The sequence below is a fragment of the Mustela nivalis genome, assembly GCF_964662115.1.
Source record: "Mustela nivalis genome assembly, chromosome: 6".
NCBI lineage: Eukaryota > Metazoa > Chordata > Mammalia > Carnivora > Mustelidae > Mustela > Mustela nivalis.
The window spans coordinates 106069577-106095021 of NC_139025.1; positions in this window are offsets into that span (position 1 = coordinate 106069577).

The following is a 25445-nucleotide window of genomic DNA, read 5'->3' on the forward strand; positions in this document are numbered from 1 at the left end:
ACTGTGGGCCCTTCTACCTTATTCAGGTTTCTATTGTTCAAGTGAGGGGTTGCCTAAAAGTGGCCTCTGCTTTGCCTCTTGAGCAATTTTTTAAAAAATCTTTAAGGTTGCTGGTGGTGGAAGGTCTTACCCTCTCTAACTGCCTCATGCTAAATGAGGGGTATGAAGATGTCCCTACCTGTGGATCAACATTGGTCACTTGGGAATTTAGTAGGAGTTATGGAGAACAGAGGCATCTGTGTCTAGAGTTGATAACACATGGGAGTCTTCTTGAGCAGAGAGGATCCTCTGTTGGCTTGAAATTATGGCAGTGAAGGAGCCTCTACTCCAGACAGAAGCATAGGAGAAAAGAGCAAAATATGTTTAGAATAACAAGAAGAAAATGAAGGCCACAAAGAGTCCTTTGATAGTTGACAAATCCTCCTTTTGCCCAGGAGTTTAACCAGTCAGTGAAAGAAAGGGAGGAGTGGTCTTTCAGAGCATGAGCTTGAGTGTTCATGTCAGTTAGAAACCCAGAAATATTTTTGTGGTAATCTGGAATTTATACCCGGCATTCCGTTTTCATGATAGCACATATTCTATCTTCTAGAGCAGTTAAAATATCTAATTTCATTCTGTTTTGCAACACTGATTTACACGTTTGTGTTACATTTGTGTTTAATAGGGAAATTCTATTTTGAGTGTCATTTAGGGCTTTGTGTACTTATCAAGAGCTTTCACATGCCAAGCGACATCTTCCAGTTCTAAGGAGGGAATAAAGATGGATGCTATGTGGATGGTGTCCACTTTTGTTTTAAATTTGGAAGGTTGGCTGGGTTGGTAATGATTTTAATAATGTGTTGATGCATCCAGACAAAACGCAGAGTACAGTGGCCTATTCATCCTGGGGGAAGCCATGGCCATATAGCCATGGTCCCACCTAACTGTCGGGTCACTTTAGGAGCCAGCCATCTAATTCTGAGCCTCCTTGTCCCATCAGTAGCAAACCAATCAGTGACCTGAAGAAGAATGATTTGTGAACATTTTTCTCAAGATAGCCATCCTAACTGCTATATGCTATTTGCCCATGTTTTCTAAATATGGTTTCTTTGTTCCCAGCATAGAATTGCCTTTTGACTTAACTGTCTGATTGTAGGGATAAGCCATAAATATTCATCCCAGATTTGATATATTCTATCTGGTGTATACTGAGAAGTTGGGTTTTATAACTTAGTTATCTTCTGGTTCCCATTTATTTGCGGGTGAGTGAATTCAGTCAGAACCTTACTGGTTTGAGAGTATGAAGTAGTCTGATTCTGGCCTGGGAGATTCCAGGTGGTATTGACCTTTGGCCAGAGAGTAACATTTCATTTTTATAGACCTATCACAAAATATAGCACTATTTGGGTCATAGATCAAATTTATATTAGACATATAAGGAATTCCAGTCTGTGCCCTGGAATGGGGAGACCCATCAAGGCAGACCAGATATGCTGGATACAGGCAGAATTCCACATATCCTGCACACTGTTTGGTTTTGAAGTTCAGCCTAATGCTGTGCCCATTGTAAGAAGAAATTATCAATATAAATAGGGGAAAACAGAATGAAAAAGAAAGGTACAACCATCATTGCTTGAAGAGAAGTTTGTGGTCTTTCACAGATTCATAGGAGTAAGAAGGCATATTTAGCTGACATACTGGGTTCCACTCAAAAGCCTAGGAACATGTTTGCCTATAGATCAAGGAGGCGGCTAGATCCATGGGAACAAAGGAAAAGAGAAAGGAGCCAAAAGAAATAACGTGGCTGAGGGTCAGCTGGCATCAGGAAAGAGTATAACGTGTGCATATTTGCTTTGCATAAGCTGTTGTTGCCCATTGCACCACACATTGTGAACAGACTTTGGGGGATGGAGTGAGAAAGCAGAAGAAAGGGGTCCTTTACCCTCACAGGAGTGGATAGTTGAACTGGTTAACTTCCAGACCTCTAGACTATACCTGAGCTTCCCTGGTCTGAGATCTTCAGTTGTCTCTTGCTTCAAATCAGTGAAAGATGATGTAGATTTGTGAAGTATTTCAGTATTACTTCATAAGAATTGTAGGTGCTCACCCAAAAGAAAGCCATTCTCTTGATGCAGCTTCCAGCCGGTTTAGTCTAGAACTTGCTTGTAAATCTCTCCATTATATAGATTGGTCATCTTTTCCCCTCTTTCCTTGAACCCAGGCATGGGGCAAAGGATGCTGGCTATGAATGAGAATAGAGCAGCAATTCTGCTTTTTTAGGTTAGATTGTAAACAAACCCCCTCAGTATAAACATGGAAGCCGAAGAACTCCTTTGCTTTGTTAGGAAGGAAGTGTAAAGCTCAGCTGTTCTGGCCAGAAATGCTGAGCCGGCAGGTTCCTTAGGAGAAGGAAAGAAACTGCTTCACAATGGCTCCATGCCTCCAGGGTTGCCCTGTTCTCATCAGATGCCTCCCCTGTTCCTATAGGCAGGCATTGATCACCCAGAGGAGGAGGGAATGGCAAGGTGCCAGCTGTAAATAATGAATAGCACCCTCATTTACATTCTTTTTTAGTGCTGCCTGTTTGCACACAGCCTTGTAGGAACCTGGAGCCTGAGGAGATATGACTTGGAGCTTGCTTGGGCTCCCTCCCTCCAGTGTGCCTAGCTCAGGAAAAGGCAGAGCTCTGCCCGTCAGACCATCTGGCTCTCTTGAATGTGCTTATTAGTAACAGTGGAGGTGGGTCTATTAGCCTGGGACAGCATCTCTGAGACAGATGCTGAGTTTATGTGTAAAATATGGCTTCCAGCCAAAGCACTAATCATGATCGCCTCTGAAGTGGTTCCAATCGTCTGGATGAGGCACTCCAGCTCTTATGTTGTTTGTACAAGCTGGTAGTTAGAGGTGTTGTGTACAAGATATTTGTAGTCATAATTTCTCCAAACAGGTTAAGGCAAACATTATGAGAATCAGCATATTAATGTGCTGTGTTTCAAATTAGAATTATAAACACACTTTCCTCATTGGAGGCCTAATCTGCTAGGAAGAAGCCAGATGTTTAATGATGAAACCATTATTTAGGAAGACCTATGAAAGTAAAACAAATTGTTGTTGTTTAAGTGGAGGGGAAAACCTGCTTTATGCAAGGGAATTCAGAAAAACTGCTTTGAGAGGATTCTTGATTATGTTGAATTTCCATACTCCTCTTATTGCTGCTAGCAAATAGGAGTTCTGCCCTGCTAGGATAGACTAGAGTCTAGGAGAGTGCATTTCCTGGTGAAGAGGTGGTGACTGCTGTGCTGCAGTAGTAGTTGGGAAGAAATTTGGTCTCAGAGTGTTCTCGTAGTTAACTTTTGATGTTAACTCCCTCCTTCTGTTGTTTCTGAGATTAGAATCAGGAAGCAGTGTTTGATGGTGCTTGACATATGTGTCTTCCACTTGCTTTTGAGGCACCTGATGCGCATCTGGCTCTCACATTCCTATTGTTCAGATATAATCATTCCATTAGCCCCTTCTTATCTTTAAGGGGATGCAACCCCACTCCCTTTGCATCTGTCTGTGAATATTTTGTTCTTTCCTCTTCTCTCTCTCTTCCTCCTTTCCCTCCATAGTTGACTCCACTTTCCCATGTTCCCTTCCTTCCCTTTTTTCTCCCTTTTTTTATAGGAAACACATCTTAAGGAATAGATCGAGTTGTTGCAAAGAGCACACCAAACAAAACAAAACAAAACAAAACAACAACAACAACAACAACAAAAACCCAGAAAGAAGCACAAAGGTGGGCATTGGAAATGGTTTTCTAAAATTTAATGACATCATAGGTTTGGTCCTAAATATTACAAGGTACTGCCACTACTATTTTTGAGCTCTGACTTATTCATTTTCCAAAAGTTTTCTTTGCTGTGGGTAGATTTTTGGACTGTCCCAAGTATATTCAGAGTACACACAGCTCTTTCCTAGTAGATTAACTGAGGCCATTTTGACATGCACACATTTTTAGTCATTACAACAGTGAGAGGAATATCAAGTCGAAGTGATTAGAAACCCTGGGACTTTGGAGGTTTCCCTTCTGCTGGATTCTAGAATCTGGGACATGTGAAGTCCTGAGGATATCCAGAGAAGGCAGCACCTCTTTTGGAATTTTTCCACAGAACCTGGTGAATGCACATTCCCCAGGGGCTCATTTGCCCTGCAACCTTTGCCATTATAAGGGACCAGAAAGAAGTCACTCCATAGAGATGAGAGTTTGTTATTAAATATGTCTTGATTTCTATTAATAGTATCTCATTTTCCCTAAAATAATTTAGATTTTTTCCTCCTAGTTTGTTCATGTTCCTCTCTTCCAGTCATTCAAGAGCACCTGTTAGACTTTCTTGTTTGTATCTTCTTTTTTATTCCAGCAAGTCCTAGAACGGACTTGAAGTAGAATCTAACTAAATTAACCATCTTATACCTGAATTCTCTAAACAACATCCTCTCATCTAGGATTTTCTAGCATTTGATTGGTCATATCCAATGGTAGGACACTTGAATTCTTCCAATCCAGCATATTTAACCTCTAGATTATTCTAATTTTTTAAAAAGATTTTATTTATTTATTTGACAGATGGAGATCACAAGTAGGCAGAGAAGCAGGCTCCCTGCTGAGCAGAGAGCCCAATGAGGGGCTTGATCCCAGGACCCTGGGGTCATGACTTGAACTGAAGGCAGAGACTTTAACCCACTGAGCCACCCAGGCGCCCCTCTAATTTTTTAAAGATTTTATTTATTTACTTTTTGTCAGAGAGAGAGAGAGAGTGAGTGAGCGCGTGCACAAGTAGGCAGAGTGAAAGGCAGAGGCAGAGAGAGAAGCAGCCTCCCTGCTGAGCAAGGAGCCCGATACAGGATTTGATCCCAGGACCCTGGGATCACCACCCGAGCCGAAGGCAGCGGTTTAACCAACTGAGCCACCAAGGCGTCCCTAGATTATTCTGATTTTTAAAATACTCTTTGTAGTATTAGCTTTAAATAATTTCTTGGTGACTACAATCCATTAATATCAGGAATGTTGTGACAAATAAATGAAGTAATGAATGTAATGTAATTAGCTTGCACCTGCACAGAGAAAGAACACGATAAAAGATTTTATTTTTGCTCCTATTGGTTTTTTGTCTGTTCCTTGAATTTTATAACACAAACCAGTCCTTCCACATGGAATCCCTTTGCATAATTGAAAACAACTATTGTCACTTCTTGACCCCTAGCTCCCTTTCCCATATTTAAGCTAAATATTCCCATTAAATTGAATCATTCCTCACATGGCTGGTCCTGGGTTTCTTGCCACTGCCTTGAGCAAGTTATAGCTTCTTGTTCTAGGTGTAGCTCTAGAAGTGAAAGCAATATTCATGTAAGGGGTGTTTGTGCGATGGGTTCTGCAGAGTATAATAGCTGTAAATGAGCCCTGAGTCATATTATCTTTTCTGGCAGTTATATTAAGTGGACAATTGATTTTATTGTTAACCTCATCTCTTAAGTTTTTCTTTTTTGACAGGATAAACCTATATATTTACAATTACTTTTTACTTCCGCAATTTTTTTTCAACTAGAAGTAAAGACCTTTCTGTTTATCATAGCTAAGTATCATCTTATTAAATACCTCCAACTCCTTTTTCTAGCTCTCAAAGGTTTTGTTTGGCTTCATCCTCGTTGCACTTTGCTATTGGATCCACAGAAATAGCTTTCTTTGCTTATGGTTTGAGTTTATTTGGGGAATTCCTGGATTTCTGCAAGATAATGTCTTAACTTGGGCTGCTATAACAAAAATACCTTAGACTAGGTGGCTTATAAATAATAGAAATTTATTTCTCACAGTTCTCGAGGCTGGAAGTCCCAAGATCTAGGTGCCAGCATGGATAGGTTTGGTGAAGCTGTCTTCTGGTTGCAGATTGCTGACTTGTCATTCTGTTCTCTCATGATGAAGAGCAGAGGGGGAAGCAAGCCCTCTTATGACTTACAAGGGCACTAATGCCATTCATAAAGGTTTTACTCTCATGACCTCATCTAATCCTAGTTACTTACCAAAGGCCCCACATCCTAATACCCTAATACCATCACATGGGAGGATAGGGTTTTAACATATGAATTTTGGGAAAGACAGACATTCAGTTCACAAAAGATGAGGAGACAGAGCATTTACTAAAAAGGAGAGGGAAGAGTCTGGGTGAGGATGGTGCCTGGGTGGTTCAGTTGGTTAAGTGTCTAACTCTTGGTTTTCTGCTCAGGTTGTGATCCCAGGTTTATGAGCTAGAGCCTCATATTGGGCTCTGCACTGGGCATGGAACCTGCTTAAGATTTTCTCTATCCCTTTCCCTCTGCCCCTCCCCATTCCTTCTGTTTAAAAAAAAAAAAAAAAAAAAGCCCAAGTGAACAGAGTTGTTCATAGTGGCAGTATGATATTCCAAATTCAATTAGAGTGAAATGGGATCAGAGCATTAGGTAAACACAACAGACTCAGTGACCATGAGCAAGAATTTGGAGACATCATGAAAATTTGAAAATAACCTAGGTACTCTTATGGAGTGCAGTCATAAGTGTGGTATATGTGTGTGTGTATGTATGTATATATTTGAGAGCATGTGTTCACAAGCACATGTGTGTGGAGGGTGAGGTGGGGAATGAGAAGGGGCAGAAGGAGAGAGAGAAGCCTAAGTAGACTCCCCGCTAGGTGCAGAGGCCAGTACAGGGCTTAATCCTGTGACCCTGGTATCATGACCTGAACTGGAATCAAGTTGGATACTTAACTGACTGAGCCACCCAGGTGCCGCAAAAGCATGGAATTTAAGTAGCTATCTAGCAGTTATGAAAAAAACTAATCATTCTCCCTCAAAGGGTTGATATTGGAATCAAATAGGGGTCATATGGAAAAGGCTTAGCATAAAGCTAGAAGCTTAGTAGGGAATCCATGAAAATGTCTAGTGTACATGTGTCCTCCTTGGGTACTTCTGTATCTTGACTTCGGTTTCTCTTTTTCTCTTTGACAATTTTCTCTTAGATGATTTCATCCAACCCATTAGGTCTTTTTACTCCTCACATTTTCTGTCTCTAGTCTGTTGGGTTTTTTTTTTTCCCTTTTCTTTCTCACTCACTACCCCCATTTCTAGTCTGTCATTTTGTGAACAAACCTATGTTTGTGCTCTCCTTACTCTTCTTGATGTTATAGCCTTTGATTATTCTGCCTTTCCTTTTCTATCTTTCCATGTTGACCCTCCAATTTTTAGTCCACTAAATATCCCATCCTGTTCCTCACTCCAGTGCCCCCTCCAGGACTTAACCTAGCTCTCTGCCTTACTTGAAGATGGACTTTTTGTTGGGTTTGGCAGATGTTTCTCTAGTCCGTCCACCTGTGCATCTTCCCTGGCTTCCTGGTAATCTGAGACTTCGTTTCTTCATCTGTACAGTGGGAAATGATGCAAATAATATCACAGGAAGAGGTGATAATATCTGAGTGAATTGATGAATACAGATTGCCTAATGCAGAGTGAGGCATGCAGTAGTCACTCAGATGTTAGGGTTAAAACTATCATGTTCTTAATTTCCTTGTAAAATATGACTTAGAAGCAATTAGTATGAAATACATGAGCTTCCCTTAAACTCACACTGTAGATTTCCACTGAGCACAGAATAATTTTTCTATTAATAGGTTGACTCAGTTTAGCCTCGTGGTAACATGCTTTTGTCGCTTGTGTGAAAAATTGTGAGGGAAGAAGCCCTGGGGAAGTCATTCACTCTGTCCTACTCTCTAAACCATGAAACCATTACTCTGGAAGTTGACAGCTGGTGGCAGGACTTACAGATTCCATGAGTTCTACAGGAGCATACCTCTAAAACATGTTGAACTTTATGTTACCTGTGACTCTTTCTACCATTAACAGGAGTGATGATGGTACAGGGCTTGATCCTGTGATCCTGGAGAGGATTTTACTCCAAAATAAAATCAAGTCAGATTCTCAGCTGTTGCCTGTTAAGTGTCAGTTTGAAAAAAAGTTCCTTTTTTTTTTTTAAGATTTTATTTATTTATTTGACAGACAGAGATCACAAGTAGGCAGAGAGGCAGGCAGAGAGAGAGGAGGAAAGCAGGCTCCCCGCTGAGCAGAGAGCCCAATATGGGGCTCGATCCCAGGACCCTGGGATCATGACCCGAGCCAAAGGCAGAGACTTTAACCACTGAGCCACCCAGGCGCCCCAAAAAAGTTCCATTTTTGAACCACTTACTGTGTTTCAGGTACTATACTAGGTTCTGGTGTCAGAAGGATAAATAAGAGAGTTATAGATTAGGCATAGTCTGCATAGAACTCCTACCACAATATCTGGGACATGGGAGTTTTTAATAAATATGTGAAAGAAAAGAATAAGTCATGCTCAGAACTTAATCGACCTTTAAGAAGGTCTTTTGGATTCTTGAAAAAGTAATCCCTTTTTATGAGGCTCAAAATTCACATCCATACCAAATTTAGCTCCTGCAAGAGGGATATGACTCTTGAGATTCTATTGCATTTGGGGCCTATTCAGTTCAAAGAGGCTTTCATGAGCCCAACTGGGTTCTTTCCTCATTAGTTCCTTCAGACTTCTTGATGGCCCACACTGTTCACAGAGCATATCTCTAGACCAAAGCTGTCAAAGAGTGTTACAGAAAAGGGAAAGCTGAGGCAGTAGGGCTTTTAGTTCTTCTGGAAAATTTTTCTATTATTCAGAAGTTAGGAAGACTATGCTTTTATCCTTCAGTTTCTTTTATCCCCCCATTACTGGCTTTTAATAAGTAGATTTTAACTGTTAAACAAATTAAGCCATTTTTAAATTGCTTTGAAAGAGGGTTGTCTTTGACAAACCAGTTTTGAGGTCTTTTTTGTTGGAATACAATACTACTGCAGTAGTCAAGTTGTGTGTGTGTGTGTGTGTGTGTGTGTGTGTGTGTGTGGTATGTGAATTGTAGTATATTTGGTAAACATTCTTGATTAGCTTAATTGATGCTTGCACAATTCTTTGTGGCTTCAATTTCAGTTTTAAATGACATTTGGTGGCAGATACCTTAAGTACATTGACTCTTTCTGCCTCTTAGTATCCATTTGTTAAATTACCTGTTTTACTACACATGAAGGCCTTTGTGTCCTAAAGAAGTTAATGCCCCCATTGAAAGCGAGCAACTTTATTCGTGAGCTTTCCATATTAGAAGGATCATCCCCAATGTTTCTGAATTACTTAAGGATGTGAAAAATATCTTTATTTTCTATTTGATGACACTTCTAGGTAATGTGAGGAATTATAGAATAATACCTTAGCTTGGAGAGGATTTTACTCCAAAATAAAATCAAGTCAGATTCTCAGGTGTTGCCTGTTAAGTGCCAGTTTGACATTTGAAATGATCTGAACTTCATGATTTGGAGAATCATGAACCACAACCAGCAGCTATAACTTTCATCCACTCAAAACCCATTTGGCCATGACTGATAAAGGAGCTCATTCTGTTTGGGAGGATTGAATTAGAGCAATTGGGGATAAAAACATAAAACCTAATGATGGAGTATGTGCTATATAACTTCAAGGTCCAAATTTGTGTTCACTTTAAAATAAACACTCTTGTGCCTCTTGTTCTCAGGAAATTTAGGGTGAAATAAAAGTAAACTAATGTAGAAAAATGGTGGAAGTAGACTTGTTAAGTATTATTTGGTCTTAGGAGGTCACATTGTATATTGGCCAACTGTAGGGTGCTGAGCTGGGTCCTGACTCTCCTCCATGTCAGAATGGCCTTGGTCAAGTAGTTCAACACTTTTCAGCCTCAGTCCTCTCAATTATACAAAGAATCTGTAATATAGTACCTTTCTCAGAATGTTGGTATGGTGATTAAGTGGGCTTCCCTATGTAATGGGTTAACATGCTTTAAGCACTGGTTGAGTCTCCCTTTTAGGAAAACCTAGTTGGGAAGTGGATTGCTGTGAAGCTTATGGAACTTAAATGTCAGGACTCCTCACTTGCACACACACTTTTTAAATAAACATTTTCTTTTGTACCTAATTTTGTGTTTACTATTGTTACGTTTTCTACTCTGTTTCACTGGCCTATGTGTCTGTTTTTATGCCAGTACCATGCTGTCTTGGTGATCACAGCTTTGTAGTAACGTTTTGAGAGCCTCTCAAATTTCGTGATTCCATAAGGCCTGGATTCTCCCTTGTCAGGCCTTCTTCATAAGTTTGGTCCATTATTCTTTCTGCTTGGGTGCAGACTCCAGAATTCATTAATTAAAAAATGCTTTTAATGACTAGAAACAAGACACGATTTTTTATTTTTATTTTTTTATTTTTTTTATTTTTTTTAAGATTTTATTTATTTATTTGACAGAGAGAGATCACAAGTAGACGGAGAGAGAGGCAGGCAGAGAGAGAGAGAGGGAAGCAGGCTCCCCGCTGAGCAGAGAGCCCGATGTGGGACTCGATCCCAGGACCCCGAGATCATGACCCGAGCCGAAGGCAGAGGCTTAACCCACTGAGCCACCCAGGCACCCAAGACACGATTTTTTAAAGCATTTGCATGATATGTGTTATGGTAGAGCTCTCTCAGGTAGGACTTATTGAGAGGGAGAAGAATTAAATGGTCTCACATATACTAAACAATGGATTTATTTCTACTAAGGAATGCAAGGGTGTAGAAGCTTTCATGGTGAGATTTACTGATTTGTAGACTGATCTGCTGATGGATATCACTCTGTTTTAGAACAGTAAATCCAAAATAAGATACATAGTCCTTTTTGAATGCCTCTGATTGGAACTTCGGTTCATGAACATTTTATTGTATATGCTTAAGTTGGTGAGTTTATTATTATTTTTTTTTTTGCAGTCATTGTTGTCTTTCTGTTGGATCTAGAAAGCTATGTGTCATCCTTAAGGTAAGAGAGATGTGGGCCATTCTAACTGGGATGAAGGGGAAAAATGTTCTGACAGTTTATCCAGAAGTTGTGGGTAAAAGTAGGAAAGACATAGTATTCAAGCAGAACATGGACTGTTTCTTCCCAAAGTATGTGGACTTTTCTTGGAGGAAAGAGTTCAGTTAATGAGACATTAATTGAGAGAAGCTTTTTACTGAAAGTATGGCTTATGCCAAAGGAGGCATTCCAATTAAGGACATACACACACGCACACTCATTCACAGATTGAGGGAGGTTAAGTGGGTGGAGTCTGAGAGAGATATACCCTGAAAGACTGAGCAGTTTGAAATGGAGATGGGGAGAAAAAAAGAGTGCTTTGTTTCAGATGAAAGCTACAAAAGCTGAGGCTGATTTTGAAAGAAAAGGAAAATAAAACAGATTTCACTTGGTTCAGAGACTAAATTTGGTAAGCTGAAAATGAAGTTAGAGGAGTAGTTCTGCTTCTTGTTGCCATCAGAAAAGGATAGGAAGAGCTCAATGAAAGACGGTCAGGGAACAGAACCACCAGTGGGTGACCTTCCGCAGGAGGCTCAAGTGTCTTAGGCAGCTTGCCCTGGGAAGGGCCTAAAACAGGACTTGACTAAGAGTATGTGTGTTGCGGAGGAAGGGTTGGGGGAGGTTATTGATGCTAGACTTGCCAAGGCTGACCAGGCCATGAGACTGTAAAAGAAATAAGTTCTTTCTTTTACACAGTTCGTTAAAGGGCTGCTTTCAGCTTAGGTCATGAACCTAGGGTCCTGTGATTAAACCCCTCATCGGTCTCTCTGCTCAGTGGGTAGCTTGCTTCTCTCTCTCCCTCTGCCTGCCGCTCAGCCTACTTGTGCTTTCTCTCTCTGTCAAATAAATAAAATCTTTAAAAAAAGACATATTCAAGATAATGGATTACATTAATTGAGAATTCAACAAGTAAGTATTCTAATGATTTGTGTGATTCATATTATTTAATACTTAGTGTTATTGGTTTATTCACTCAAGATACGTTTACATTTTATTGGCAACAGTAAATACTGTGACTCTTATTTTTTTTTATTGGTGCATACAGTTTACATTTATCCTGTAGTGAAAAGGTTTTCTGCTAAAGTTGCACTTCCTTAGAATTGCTCGGTAATAGTGAACTCTGAGAGGCAGTGTGGTAAAACTCTTAGTTGGGAGAAAAACCTGATTATTTTATTGGTAGTGTAGGTGATGGTTTTGTAGGTGATGTCTTTTTTGCTGACGGTGGTATAAAATCACTTAAGGTTTGGCTCGATTTTCAATTCCATAATTATTTACTGAGTGCAACCAGTGATGGGCTGGAGTGGCTTTTACAACTTCCAAGAACTGGCTATATACATCTCTTTCCAACACTGCTTTCAGTGACATCATCTCAGTTGCTTGAAATTTGCCACAGTGGAAGTATTTACACTATGGAAACTGGCAATCACTATGAATCAGTTTTCCCCATCCCTGGAGATCTGGCTGTTATATGTTTTCCAGCACACCCACATCCTTTGTGCAGGGTATTGGGCTAAGCACTGTAGGGGATTTAAAATGTGAGTGAGGTGACATCCCAGTCCTTAAAGATCTTATAATTTGTTAGAAGGAATTGAGGATGATGACAGTAAGTGCTTACCGATCACTTACTATACCATTAGAACTTCACAGGTATTAGTCCATTTAATCGTTACAAAAAGGGATGGGGTTTGAGCAAATTAATTTTACCAGTTTACTATGGAAAGCAATGTTTTATCCTAAGTGTATAAGTTTGCAATGTTAAAATTGCCCCTCTTTCACACCTTCACCAGTTCTATCCTGGTGTTTTGTGAACAAGCTCATGTTTATGCTACCTCTGTTCTTTATGACTTTAAAGTGTTTGGTCATTCTCCCCTTAATTTTCCATCTTCTCAGACTACAGTTCTCAAGATCTTTAGTTCACCAGACTCCCTGTCCTTGCCCATACCTCAGAATCCTTTCTTAGGACTGTCTCTAGCTCTCTGCCTCACATGTTTGTAGGTATGTATGTACATATGTATGTATGTTTTTAATTCTAGGTAGCTGATGTACAGTGTTATATTAGTTTCAGGTATATGATGCAGTGATTCAACACTTCTGTACATGACCTGGTGCTCATCATGACAAGTGCCCCCCCTTAATCCTCATCATATATTTAACCTGTCCCCCTACCTATCTCCCCTCTGGTAACCCTCCATTTGTTCTCTATATTTGTTCTATATTCTCTATATTTGTTCTCAAGAGTCTCTTTCTTAGTTTGCCTGTCTCTCTCCTCTCTCTCTTATTTTTTCCCCTTTGCTTGTTTGTTTGCTTCTTATGTTCTACCTAGGAGTGATGGTATTTCTCTTTCTCTCACTGACATATTTCTCATAGCATTATACTCTCTAGTTCCATCCATGTCATTGCAAATGGCAAGATTTCATTCTTTTTTCTGGCTGAGTAGTGTGTACGCACACATACACACACACACAAAACACTACTTCTTTATCCATTCATCATTTGATGGACACTTGGATTTCTTCCATATCTTAATGTAAATAATGCTGCTGTAAACAATGATGCATGTATCTCTTTGAATTAGTGTTCTTGTCTTTGGGTAAATACCCAGTAGTGTAATTGATGGATCATAAGTTGTTCTATTTGTAACTTTTTAAGGAACCTCCATACTTTCTTCCATAGTGGCTGTACCAATTTGCATTCCTGCCCAAAGTGCACAACTGTGCCTTTTTCTCCATCTCCTTGCCAACACCTGTTATTTCTTGTGTTTTTTATTTTAACCATTCTAACACGTGTGAGGTGATAGCTCATTGTAATTTTGATTGCACTTCAACATCACTGATGATGAGTGATGTCGAGCATCTTTTCATGTGTCTGTTGGCTGTTTGAATGTTGTCTTTAGAGAAATGTCTATTCATGTCTTCTGCCCATTTTCTAATTGGATTATTAGTTTTTTGGGGGTGTTGAGTTTTATAAATTCTTTATATATTTTGGATACTAATCCTTTATTAGGTATGTCATTTGCAAATATCTTCTCCTATCCTGAAGGTTGTCTTTTAGTCTTGTTGATTGTTTCCTTTGTTGTGAAGAGGGTTTTGAGGTAGTGTTAATAGTTTATTTTTGCTTTTGTTAAGGAAAGATCTTGCCTCAGAAGACATATCTAGAAAGATGTTTCCATGGCTGATGTCAAGGAAGTTCCTGCCCATGTTCTCTTTTTAGGATTTTTATGGTTTCAGGTCTCACATGTAGATTTTTAATCCATTTTGAATTTATTCTTTGTGTGGTCATTTCTTTCTTTTTTTTTTTTTTTATGTTGCTGTTGAGTTTTACCAACACCCTTTGTAGAAGAGACTTTTTCTCACTAGATATTCTTTCCTGCTTTTCAAAGATTAAATCATATAATTGTGGATTGATTTCTGGATTTTCTGTTGTGTTTCAGTGATCTGTGTGTCTGGTTTTGGCCCAGTATCATACTGTATTGATTGCTACAGCTTTGTAGTATAACTTGAAGTCCAAAATTGTGATACCTCCAGCTTTTCTTTTCTTTTTCAAGATTGCTTTGGCTATTCAGGGTCTTTTGTGGCTCCATACAAATTTTAGGATTGTTTGTTCTATTGCTGTGAAAAATGCTATTGGTATTTTGATAGGGATTGCACTAAATGTGTAGATTGCCTTGTATTGTATAGACATTTTAACAATATTTGTTCTAACCTGTGAGCATTGAGTGTCTCTCCATTTCTTTGTATTGCCTTCTCTTTTATTCATCAGTGTTTTATAGTTTTGAGAGTACAAGTCTTTCAGCTCTTTAGTTAAGTTTATTCCTAGGTATCTTATTATTTGGGGCACAATTGTAAGCAGAATTAATTTCTCTTTCTGCTGCTTCATTATTGGTATATAGAAATGCAGCAGATCTCTGTACATTAATTTTGAATTCTGCAACTTTGCTGAATTTGTTGATCAGTTCTCTCAGTTTTTTTTTTGTGAATTCTTTTGGGTTTTCCATATAGAGTATCATGTCATCTACAAATAGTGACAGTTTTACTTCTTCTTTACCAATTTGGACACCTTTTATTTCTTTTCATTGTCTGGTTGCTGTGGCTTGGCCTTTTCAGTACTGTGTTACATAAAAGTGGTGAGAGTGGTCATCGTTTTCTTGTTCCTGGCCTTAGGAGAAGGGCTCTCAGTTTTTCCTCATTAAGGGTGATGTTTGCTGTGGGTTTTTCATATATGACCTTTATTATGTTGAAATATATTCCCTCTAAACCTACTTTGTTGAGGGTTTTTATTATGAATGAATGTTATACTTTGTTCCATGCTTTTTTGGTGTCTATTGACATGGCCATATGATCTTTATCCTTTTGCTTATTGATGTGGTGTATCACATTGATTTCATGAATATTGAACCACCCTTGCATTCTGGGAATAAATGCCATTTGATTGTAGTGAATGATTTTTCTTAATGTATTGTTGGATTCCGTTTGCTAGTGTTTTGTTAAATTCTGCATCTATTTTCATCAGAGTTATTGGTCTGTAATTCTCTTTTTTAGTGGTGTCTTTATCTGGTTTTGGTTTCAGGGTAATGCTGATCTCATTTCCCTTCCTTTTCTATTTTCTGGAATATAGTTTAAGGAAAAATAGGTATTAACTGTTCTTTAAATGGTAGAATTTGCCTGTAAAGCCATCTGGTCCTGGACTTTTTTTATTGGGAGTTTCTTGAATACTGATTCAACTTCTTTGCTAACTATCAGTCTCTTCAAATTTTCTCTTTCTTCCTGATTCTTTTTGGTACTTTATATGTTTCTTGGAGCTTATCCATTTCTTCTAGGTTGTCCAATTTGTTTGCATATAGTTTTTTCATAATATTCTCTTATGATTGTTTTTCTGTGATATTGGTTGTTATTTATCCTTTCATTTGTGATTTTATTTATTTGAGTCCTTTCTCTTCTTTTTCTTGATAAGTCTGAACTCCCTGCCTTTTGTGAAGGAATTCTTGTTGGGATTGGTTAGTGATACCATAGTTCCTCTGCTCATTTTGAGATTGAAGTTGTGGGGCTTTTTTAAAAATTATTTTTAAAATTTCTTTTCAGTGTACCAGAATTCATTGTTTATGCACCACACCCAGTGCTCCATGCAATACATGCCCTCCATAATACCCACCATCAGACTGAAGTTTTAACAAGACATTCATATCTTTCCTTATTCATAAAGCATCTTTATGCCTGTCTCAGGAAGGAAGGGTAGGAGGTATTAATGGTCATCATACCTTTGGCAAAAAGATTTTCAGAAAAAGCCTTTACAAATGCTTCACGTTATTGTCACATCCAAAGTCCTACATCAGAACGAAGGACTTTGGGGAAATGATTTTCACCCAGGCTGTCTAGTTGAGAAGGGTGGACAAAGTCAGTACTTGTCTAGCCTTTACATTGAAATGTGGCTGAATAAGCCACTAGGAGGAGTTCTCTGCGTGTGTAAATCTGTATTCTTCCTCAACTGTTTGCTCTAGGTTCAGACAAATTGGAGATGGAACTCTGCTTCAAGCTTTCATATTATTCAATAGACCAAGAAATTTATAAGTAGGATATCTTATTCATCTGAAGTGGAAGTATAGCCTTTGGGGATGGGTCAGGATTCTAGCTAAGAAAACTTATTTTAAAACCTCAACTTGATTCACCAACTTTCTTGGTCAGAAAGGAAGTGTGGTCAGCAAGAAGGTGTTTGGTTTGAATTGAGAAAGGAAGAGCCTAACCTTTGGTTTAGAATATTTAGTGATAGCTAATTCTTTTTTTTCCCTTCAAGCTTCCTCCTTCAATTAGTGTAAATATGTTAATGGGATATGATTTCCCTAATAGACAACACTGATAGTAACAGGGGTGGGACTGAACCTAATGGTTTCTATAACATGTTTAATTTCTGATGTTGCTGTTAAATGTTGAGGAAAATTAGTCACATTTAGAACCATCTGTTTCCAAAACTGCTTAAAGTGTGGGTTGCCTCCTGACTAGCCATTTTATGGCTTATGATAATAGTTGTGGGATGAAATTATTGTTTTTATTCCCTTTGTTTTTTCTGCTATGAATACTCACATTTTTCTTCTAGGGAACTGGGATTAAAAATATCAAAGGACATCCTTCAGATGTCTTGGTCATCATGGATATAAAAAGGAATCTATATTCTTACTTTCCTCTTCCAACCCAGTATAACTTATCTTCATTTTATTTGTTTGTTTATTTATTTATATTTAAGTAAGCTCTATGCCCAACATGGGCCCTGCGATCAAGAGTTGTATGTTTTCCCAACTGAGCCAAATCAGTGCCCCACCTTATCTTTAATTTAGATACAGTTATAAATTGGAAACCATAGTTATGAAGTATGTTAAAACTTTAATAGTGGTGAATAGTATATGAACAATAAATACTTGAAGAAGAAATTTTGAGGATTTTCATATGTGTGCCTTAGATATTTTATTTCCTCGGTTGTTTCTTTTGAGGTAGTGGAAAGAGGTAGGGACATAAGAGAGAGTCCCTTAAATGTATGTATGCCTTTCACAAGAAGGAAAAACCAAGTTTTAAAGCTGGAAACCAAATAATTTGGTCAGTGTTTCCCTCTTTTTCTTTCTTTCTTTCTTTTTTTTTTTTTTTTGGTCTTCCACTCTTTCTACAGAATGGCCATGAAACTTATATATGACTGTGCATACCTTTTAATGAACAGGTCAGAATTCTGGTGAGCCCACCTGGAGTACTTGTCAGGATATTCAAAATGTTCACATAATGTGTTTCTTTAAGAAAAAAAAACAAAACCCTACTATTTCAGGTTGTGGGTGGTACTTTGTTTCTGAGTGGTCACTGAAAACTTCATACAGTTTCCTAATCTTGGATTACTCTCTGACATATTCTTACAGACAAATCAGACTCAAATCCTTTTTCAAGCAGGTGTGCATAGTCAAACCTGCCCCAACAATGAAGCAGTTGACAACTCTGCTCTACAGCACTCATGTAATGGAGGAAGATTTACGTACTTTACTTGATGTCTATCTGCATAGAGAATATGGTTTCTACTGGATAACATAAGACAAGTTTTGAAAAAAACATTTTTGGAAGAAGATGTTTTGAAAGAAAAAAAAAGAGGAAAGAGAGGGAGAGATTTTGAAACCAAAAATCAGTTCTTTATTGAAAATTTTGTTCTCCCACAAACTAAGAATTAGAATAACCCAAATATGAAATGGATTAAAAAAAAATAAAAACCAGGCTACAGGATGATCCTAACTTCCAGATGTGTAAGAGAACAAAACATGATGGATATGCCAAACTAATTGTACAGTAGAAGTAAAATAGTCCTCCCTGTATGTTGCCAGGAGGGGCAATAGCTGGGATACTGGCTTGAGGTTGGATGTTACAGGAAGCTTTGGATGCTCAATTAATGGGTTAATCTCCTGAGGGTAGAACAGTTCTTCTCTTACTGCCTATGTTAGTTGGTAAGGGAAGAACTGGTTATCTTCTGAAACCATTTGTTTATCTGTTGAATAGGGGTGGGGGAGAGCTAAAATTCTGGCCTTTTAAAAATTATGATATTTAGCTAATTGGTGGAGAAATTCTCTTTTTAATATCCAGGTGGGCAAGCACTCATATTGTTTTCTATAAAATGAATTTTGAAATAGGTTTCTGACAATTCATTCATTACTCCTACATGACAGTAATTTCAAAATGACATTTTGCTCCTATTAGGGCAGTAGAATTGATTTCAAAATTTTTCAAATGGTAGCTTTTTATGGTACAGTTTACAGAACAAATGTGAAAGGAAACACATTAATTAGGCCACTGTGAAATAAAATTGCCCACACTTACACTATGTGGGATTCTCAATGAAAGTTCAGCAGAGAGAATTTTTTATTGCTGTAGTTGAGTGTAACAGCAGAGCCAAATCACCAGCTGCCTGTGGAATCTGTAATAAAACAGGTAGGAGCTGCTTCAAAGAGAATTGATGTGATTAGCTTCACCTATATTCTGTTGGCATTCTCTGAATTACCTCCTGACCCTCTCTCTCTTCACCTTTCTCCTGTTCACAGCTCTTGTATAACAAATAGTCATTTATTCATGCCTTTATGTATAAGGACTTTTGCTTGGAATTTTAACAGTATTACTTTTCCAGCTCAAAAAAAAAAATGAATGTAGATATGAGAAAAGGAGAAAGAAATCAGGAACTAAATGCTTTTTCTCCCCTGGAATATCTGGTTTATACAAGAAGAATTTACAGAGTAGGAGGGAATATGACAATATTACATATTTTTTGCTTCTTTTCTCTGACAGGCAAGTCATTTGCTGCGGGTGACTAGAGGTATATAGGTTATCTGACTAGAAACAGCTGGTAATATGGACTCAAATGATTATGACAATTAGTAACCAAAAGAATTCATTTTCCCACCATGAAAAAGTTAAATAACAAAGATCTTTGATGTTATCTTGTTAACTAAAACACATTAGCATTCTAGCTGGGTGTTTATCATTTATTTTTTCATTCCTTTATTCACTCTGTAAATATTTATTTTGCCTCTACTAAGGGCCAGCTCTGTATGTGGCACTGGAGAGAGAGTAATGAATCAGTCAGACATGGAGCTTACAGATATTGAAAATTACTTTAATAATGAGTTAATAGTGGTGATGAAATTTTGAGGGAGAATGTGCTGTGTGAATCTGCTATAGATAAGGATGATCAGATTATCATCTAGAAGAGCACCACGGTAGCTTAGTCAGTTAAGCATCTGCCTGTGGCTCAGGTCATGATCCCAGGGTCCTGGGATGGAGCTTGGTGTTAGGCTCCCTGCTTCATGGAGAGCCTGCTTCTTTCTCCCTCTCCCTCTGCCCCTGCCCCTGCTCATGCTTGCTCACACACTCTCTCTCTCAAATAAATAAAATCCTTTAAGAAAAAGGTTATATTCTAGAAACTGCATTTAGTCTTGTTCAGTGGGTTAAGCCTCTGCATTCAACTCAGGGCATGATCTCGGCGTCCTGGGATCGAGCCCCGCATCAGGCTCTCTGCTCAGCTGGGAGCCTGCTTCTCATCTCTCTCTCTCTGCCTGCTTCTCTGCCTACTATGTGATCTCTGTCTGTTAAATAAATAAATAAAATCTTTTTTTTTTTTAAAGTACATAGATTAACAGGTATAATGAAATAGCACTACTAGAAAGACATGTAGTGGAATGTAGCTATGTGTCCTTCGAATAAAGGGTAAATGAATGTGGAAGTCCCTGTGGAATAGAATAATAACTAAGAAGGTTATAGACCATCCATTTTATTTAAAGTGTATGGGGCGCCTGAGTGTCTCAGTGGATTAAAGCCTCTGTCTTCAGCTTGGGTCATGATCCCAGGGTCCTGAGATTGAGCCCAGGATTCTGAAATTGAGCCTGCTTCCCCATCTCTCTCTGCCTGCCTCTCTGCTTACTTGTGATCTCTATCTGTCAAATAAATAAATAAAAATCTTAAAAAAAAAAAAGTGTAGCCATCTCTGTGGAAAGGGGATTCACATTTGTTTTGCTGATTGAGCACTAGGAAATGGTGGTCTTTGTGTTTTGTTTTATTTTGTTTTTCTTTCTTTCTTTTTTTATTATGTTCTGTTAGTCACCATATGGTACATCATTAGTTTTTGTTGTAGTGTTCCATGATTCATTGTTTGTGTATAACACCCAGTGCTCCTTGCAATATATGCCCTTCTTAATATACATCCCTGGGCTCACCTATCCCTCCCTTCCCCTCTAATATCCTCAGTTTGTTTCCTGGAGTCCCTAGTCTGTCATGGTTTGTCTCCCCCTCCGGTCCCCCTTCCTCTTTCATTTTTCCCTTCCTTCTTCTAATGTCCTACATGCTATTCCTTATGTTCCACAAATAAGTGAAACCATATGATAATTGACTTTCTCTACTTGGCTTATTTCATTTGCATAATCTCCACCAGTCCCATCCATGTTGATGCAAAATTGAGTATTCATCCTTTCTGATGGCTGAAATATTCCATTGTGTATATGGACCACATCTTCTTTATCTATTTGTCTGTTAAAAGGTATCTTGGCTCTTTCCACAGTTTGGCTATTGTGGACACTGCTACTATGAACATTGGGGTGCATATGGCCCTTCTTTTCACTACATCTGTATCTTTGGGGTGAATATCTAGTAAGGCAATTGCTGGGTCATAAGTAGCTCTATTTTTAACTTTTCGAGGAACTGCCATATTGTTTCCTAAAGTAACTGTACCAGTTTGCATTCCCACCAACAGTGTATGAGGGTTACCCTTTCTTCACAGCCTCTCCAACATTTGTTGTTTCTTGTCTTGTCAATTTTTGCCATCCTGACTGGTATCTCAGTGTGGTTTTGATGTGAATTTCCCTGATGGCTAATGATGATGAACATTTTTTCATGTGTCTGTTAGCCATTTGTAGTCTTCTTTGGAGAAGTTTCTGTTCATGTCTTCTGCCCATTTTTTTGACTGGGTGGTTTGTTTTTTGAGTGTTGAGTTTAGAAGTTCTTAATAGTTTTTCATAGATGCATTTTATGAAATTGAGGAATGTTCCCTCTATCCTTGTACTCAGAAGAGTTTTAATCAGAAAAGAATGGTGTATTTGTCAAATGTTTTTCTCCAATAATTGAGAGGATCAAATGGTTCTTCTCTCTCCTCTTATTAATGTGTTGTATCTCGTTGGTTGATTTGTGAATGTTGAACCATCCTTGCATCCCAGGGATAAATGTCATTTGGTCATGATGGGTAATCCTTTTAATGTACTGCTGGATGCTCTTAGCTAAGATCTCGTTGAGAATTTTGGCATCCATATTCATCAGGGATATTGGTCTGAAATTCTCCTTTTTGATGGGGTCTTTGCTTGGTTTGGGGATCAAGGTAATGTTGGCCTCATAGAATGAGTCTGTAAGTTTTTCTTCTGTTTCTGTTTTTTTGAAACAGCTTCAGGAAAATAGGTACTATTTCTTCTTTGAATCTTTGGTAGAATTCCCCAGAGAATCCATCAGGTCCTGGACTCTGATTTTTTGGGAGGTTTTTGATCACTGCTTCAATCTCATTACTAGTTATTGGTCTATTCAAGTTGTCAGTTTCTTCCTTTTCAGTCTTGGTAGTTGGTAGGTTTCCAAAATGCATCAGTTTCTTCCAGGTTGCTTAATTTAGTGGCATATATTTGTTGATAATAATTTCTGATAATTATTTCTATTTCCTTGGTGTTAGTCGTGATCTCTCCCCTTTCATTCATAATTAATTTGGGTCCTTTCTCTTTTTTCTTTTGCATAATCTGGCCTGTGGTTTATTGATTTTATTAATTCTTTCAAAGAACCAGCTTCTAGTTTTATTGATGTGTTCTACTGTATTTTTGGTTTCTAATTCATTGATTTCTGCTCTAATCTTAATTATTTCCCTTCTTGTGCATGGGTTAAGCTTAATTTGTTGTTCATTCTCCAGTTTTTCAAGGTATAAAGGTAGTTTGTATATTCAGGATTTTTCTGTTTTTTTGAGTGAGGCATGAATGGCTATCTATATCCCCCTTAGGCCCGACTTTGCCATATCCCATAGGTTTTGGACTGATTTGCTTTCATTCTCATTGGTTTCCATGAATTGTTTAAGTTCTTTTTTTATTTCTTGGTTGACCCAAACATTCTTGATCAGGTTGTTTGAATTTCTTCCAAACTTTGTCTTGTGATTGAGTTCCAGTTTCAAAGCATTGTGGTCTGAGAATATTCAGGGAATAATCTCAGTCTTTTGGTATTGGGTAAGATCTAATTTGTGACCCAGTATGTGGTCTACTCTGGACAAAGTTCTATGTGTGCTTGAGAAGAATGGATATTCTTATAATTTTAATATTATTTTAGGGTGGAATGTTCTATATCTATCTATGAGGTCCATCTGGTCCACTTTGTCATTGAAAACTCTTGTTTCTTCATTGATTTTCTGCTTAGATGATCTGTCTATTGCTGAGAGTGGAGTGTTGAGGTCTCCTACTATTAATGTATTGTTATCAGTATGTCTATTTATTTTGGTTAACAGTTGGTTTATGAAGTTGGCTGCTCCCATTTTGGGGGCATAGATATTTACAGTTGTTAGATCTTGCTGGATAGATGCTTTAAGAATGATATAGTGTCCTTCTGTATCTCTAACTGTAGTCCTTAGCTTAAAATCTAATTTGGTATGAGAATTGCTGCCCCAGCTTTCTTTTGAGGTCCATTCACATGAAAGATGGTTCTCCATTCCTTCCCTTTCAGTCTCGATGTATTTTTAGGTTCAGAATGAGTCTCTTGTAGACAGCATATTGGATAGGTCCTGTCTTTTTACCCAATCTGCAACCCTGTGTCATTTTATGGAAGCATTTAGGCCATTCACATTGAGATTATTGAAAGATATGATTTTATTTTCATCATGTTGTCTGTGAAGTCCTTGTTTCTATAGATTGTAAATTTCTATTGTATATAACTCTTGGGGTCTTCTCCTCTTATAGAACCCTCCTTAATATTTCTTGCAGGGATGACTTAGTGGTCACATATTCTTTCAGTTTCTGCCAGTCCTGGAAGCTCTTTATCTCTCCGTCCATGCTGAATGACAGCCTTGTTGGATGAAGTATTCTTGGCTACGTGTTCTTCTCATTTAGTATCCTGAATATGTCTTGCCAGGCCTTTCTGGCTTGCCAGGTCTATGTGGACTGGTCTGACGTTATTCTGATGTTCCTCCTTCTGTATGTAAGGAATCTCTTTAATCTAACTGCCCTTAAGGTAGTTTCTTTGGTTCTAAGATTTGCAAGTTTTATGATTACATGCTGAGGCTTTGATCTGTTCTCCTTGATCTTGGGAGGGGTTCTCTCTGCCTCTAGGACATGAATGCTTGTTTAATTCCCCAGATTTGGGAAGTTATCAGCTACAATTTACTCAAATATATCTTCTAGTCCTCTCTTGCTCTCCAATCCATCAGGGTTCCCAATAAACATTGGAATGTTTCATGGTGTCATTTGTTTCTCTGTTTTCATGGATTTTAAGCTGTATGTTCCAGGCTTCCTCATATTCCTTCTTTTCTATTAGTTTGTATTCTAGAGCACTAGTTTGTTCTTCTGCCTCATTTACCCTAGCTGGTAGAGTATCTAGAGTAGATTAGATATCATTGATAGCATTTTTAAATTGTGTCAGATTAGCTCTCATTTCTGCCTTTAAAGATTCTATGATGCCATTAATGGTTTTCTCCATCCTAGTTATTGTCTTCATAACTGTTACTCTGAAGTCTGTTTCCTACATCTTGCTTATATCCATATCCATTAGTTCTGTGGCAGAGGTCACAGTCTCTGAATCTTTCCTGTGTTGGGTGTTCTTCCTCTTAGTCATTCTGTTGAGGGGTGGTTGAGGGAATGTTTAGAGTCTAAATTATTGATGACAACCCAAACAGGATGCACCTGTTCTCTAGGGACCTTAGGGTTGTCCGTCTCTTGTTCTTCAAGCCTGTCTTCTGGTGTGGGGGTGGGCTGCCGTGCTGTTACTTAGGCAACCCTCTTTGGGCCGGGTTGCCCTGCCCCCTGTGAGGCGGGGGGACAGGCTCAGTGAAAACCAGTTTGGGGCTTTTGTTCTCTGGAGACTTTCCCTGGTGGGTTTCCATATCTCTTCCAAGAGTCAGAGCAGAAGTAATTGTATCCAAATGTCTGTCTCAGAACAGAGAGATTGCAGTCTTCATTTCCACTGAGCTTTCCATGTCACACTATCACTGTTTCTATTTGTGCTGCTAAAAATCACAGTGTCCTGGGTTGTACACCCCACAGCAGCACTACCAGCCCCTCATTTCCAGGTCCAAGGACGTCTCTGTCCTTTGTGCTTCTAAAACCACAGGCCACCCCCAGTTGGTAAGCGCAGCCCTGCAGCTCAAGGTTTCAGTCTAGGAGGCTGCCCTAAGTCCTTTCCCTGCCCCTCCTGGTCTGCGAATCTGTGCCTGGTCCCCAGCACAGGAGGCTTCTGTGTTCCAACAGAGCAGGATCCAGGAGGCTCCCTACACCTTCTGTTTATCTTCTGATATCTGCCTGCAGACTCATGGATCCCCACTTCATATCTGGAGACCAATAGTGGAGATACTCTGTTTATAGAGATCCAGATATATCTTCTTACATCTCAGGCTGAGATGGTAGATATCCAGTTCAATTCAGGGGACCAGTTGAAATAGGGTCCCCTGTTTCTCTGCCATCTTTTATCTCCCCTCCCAGTTTTTGTGTTTTGAATAAAGTTTTCCAGGGTGTTTTATGAGAAATAAGTATTCTGGGTAGCAGATCCCTTCATCAGGATTTCCCCATGAGTTTACTTTTGTAATTTATTTATTTGAACAACTTTATTTCACAGCCTTTTCCATGTGTCCCCATTATATTTTATTTTGTTGATTTTAGTATATTTAGTTCTCTCTGAATTCTCATCCTGACATCCACAGACTTACCTCTGCTATCTTAAGGTCATCTGGAAATTGGTTAAAGGTGACTTGCCTGCCTTCATTTGGTCTGGTAAAACTGCTAAACATGACAAGA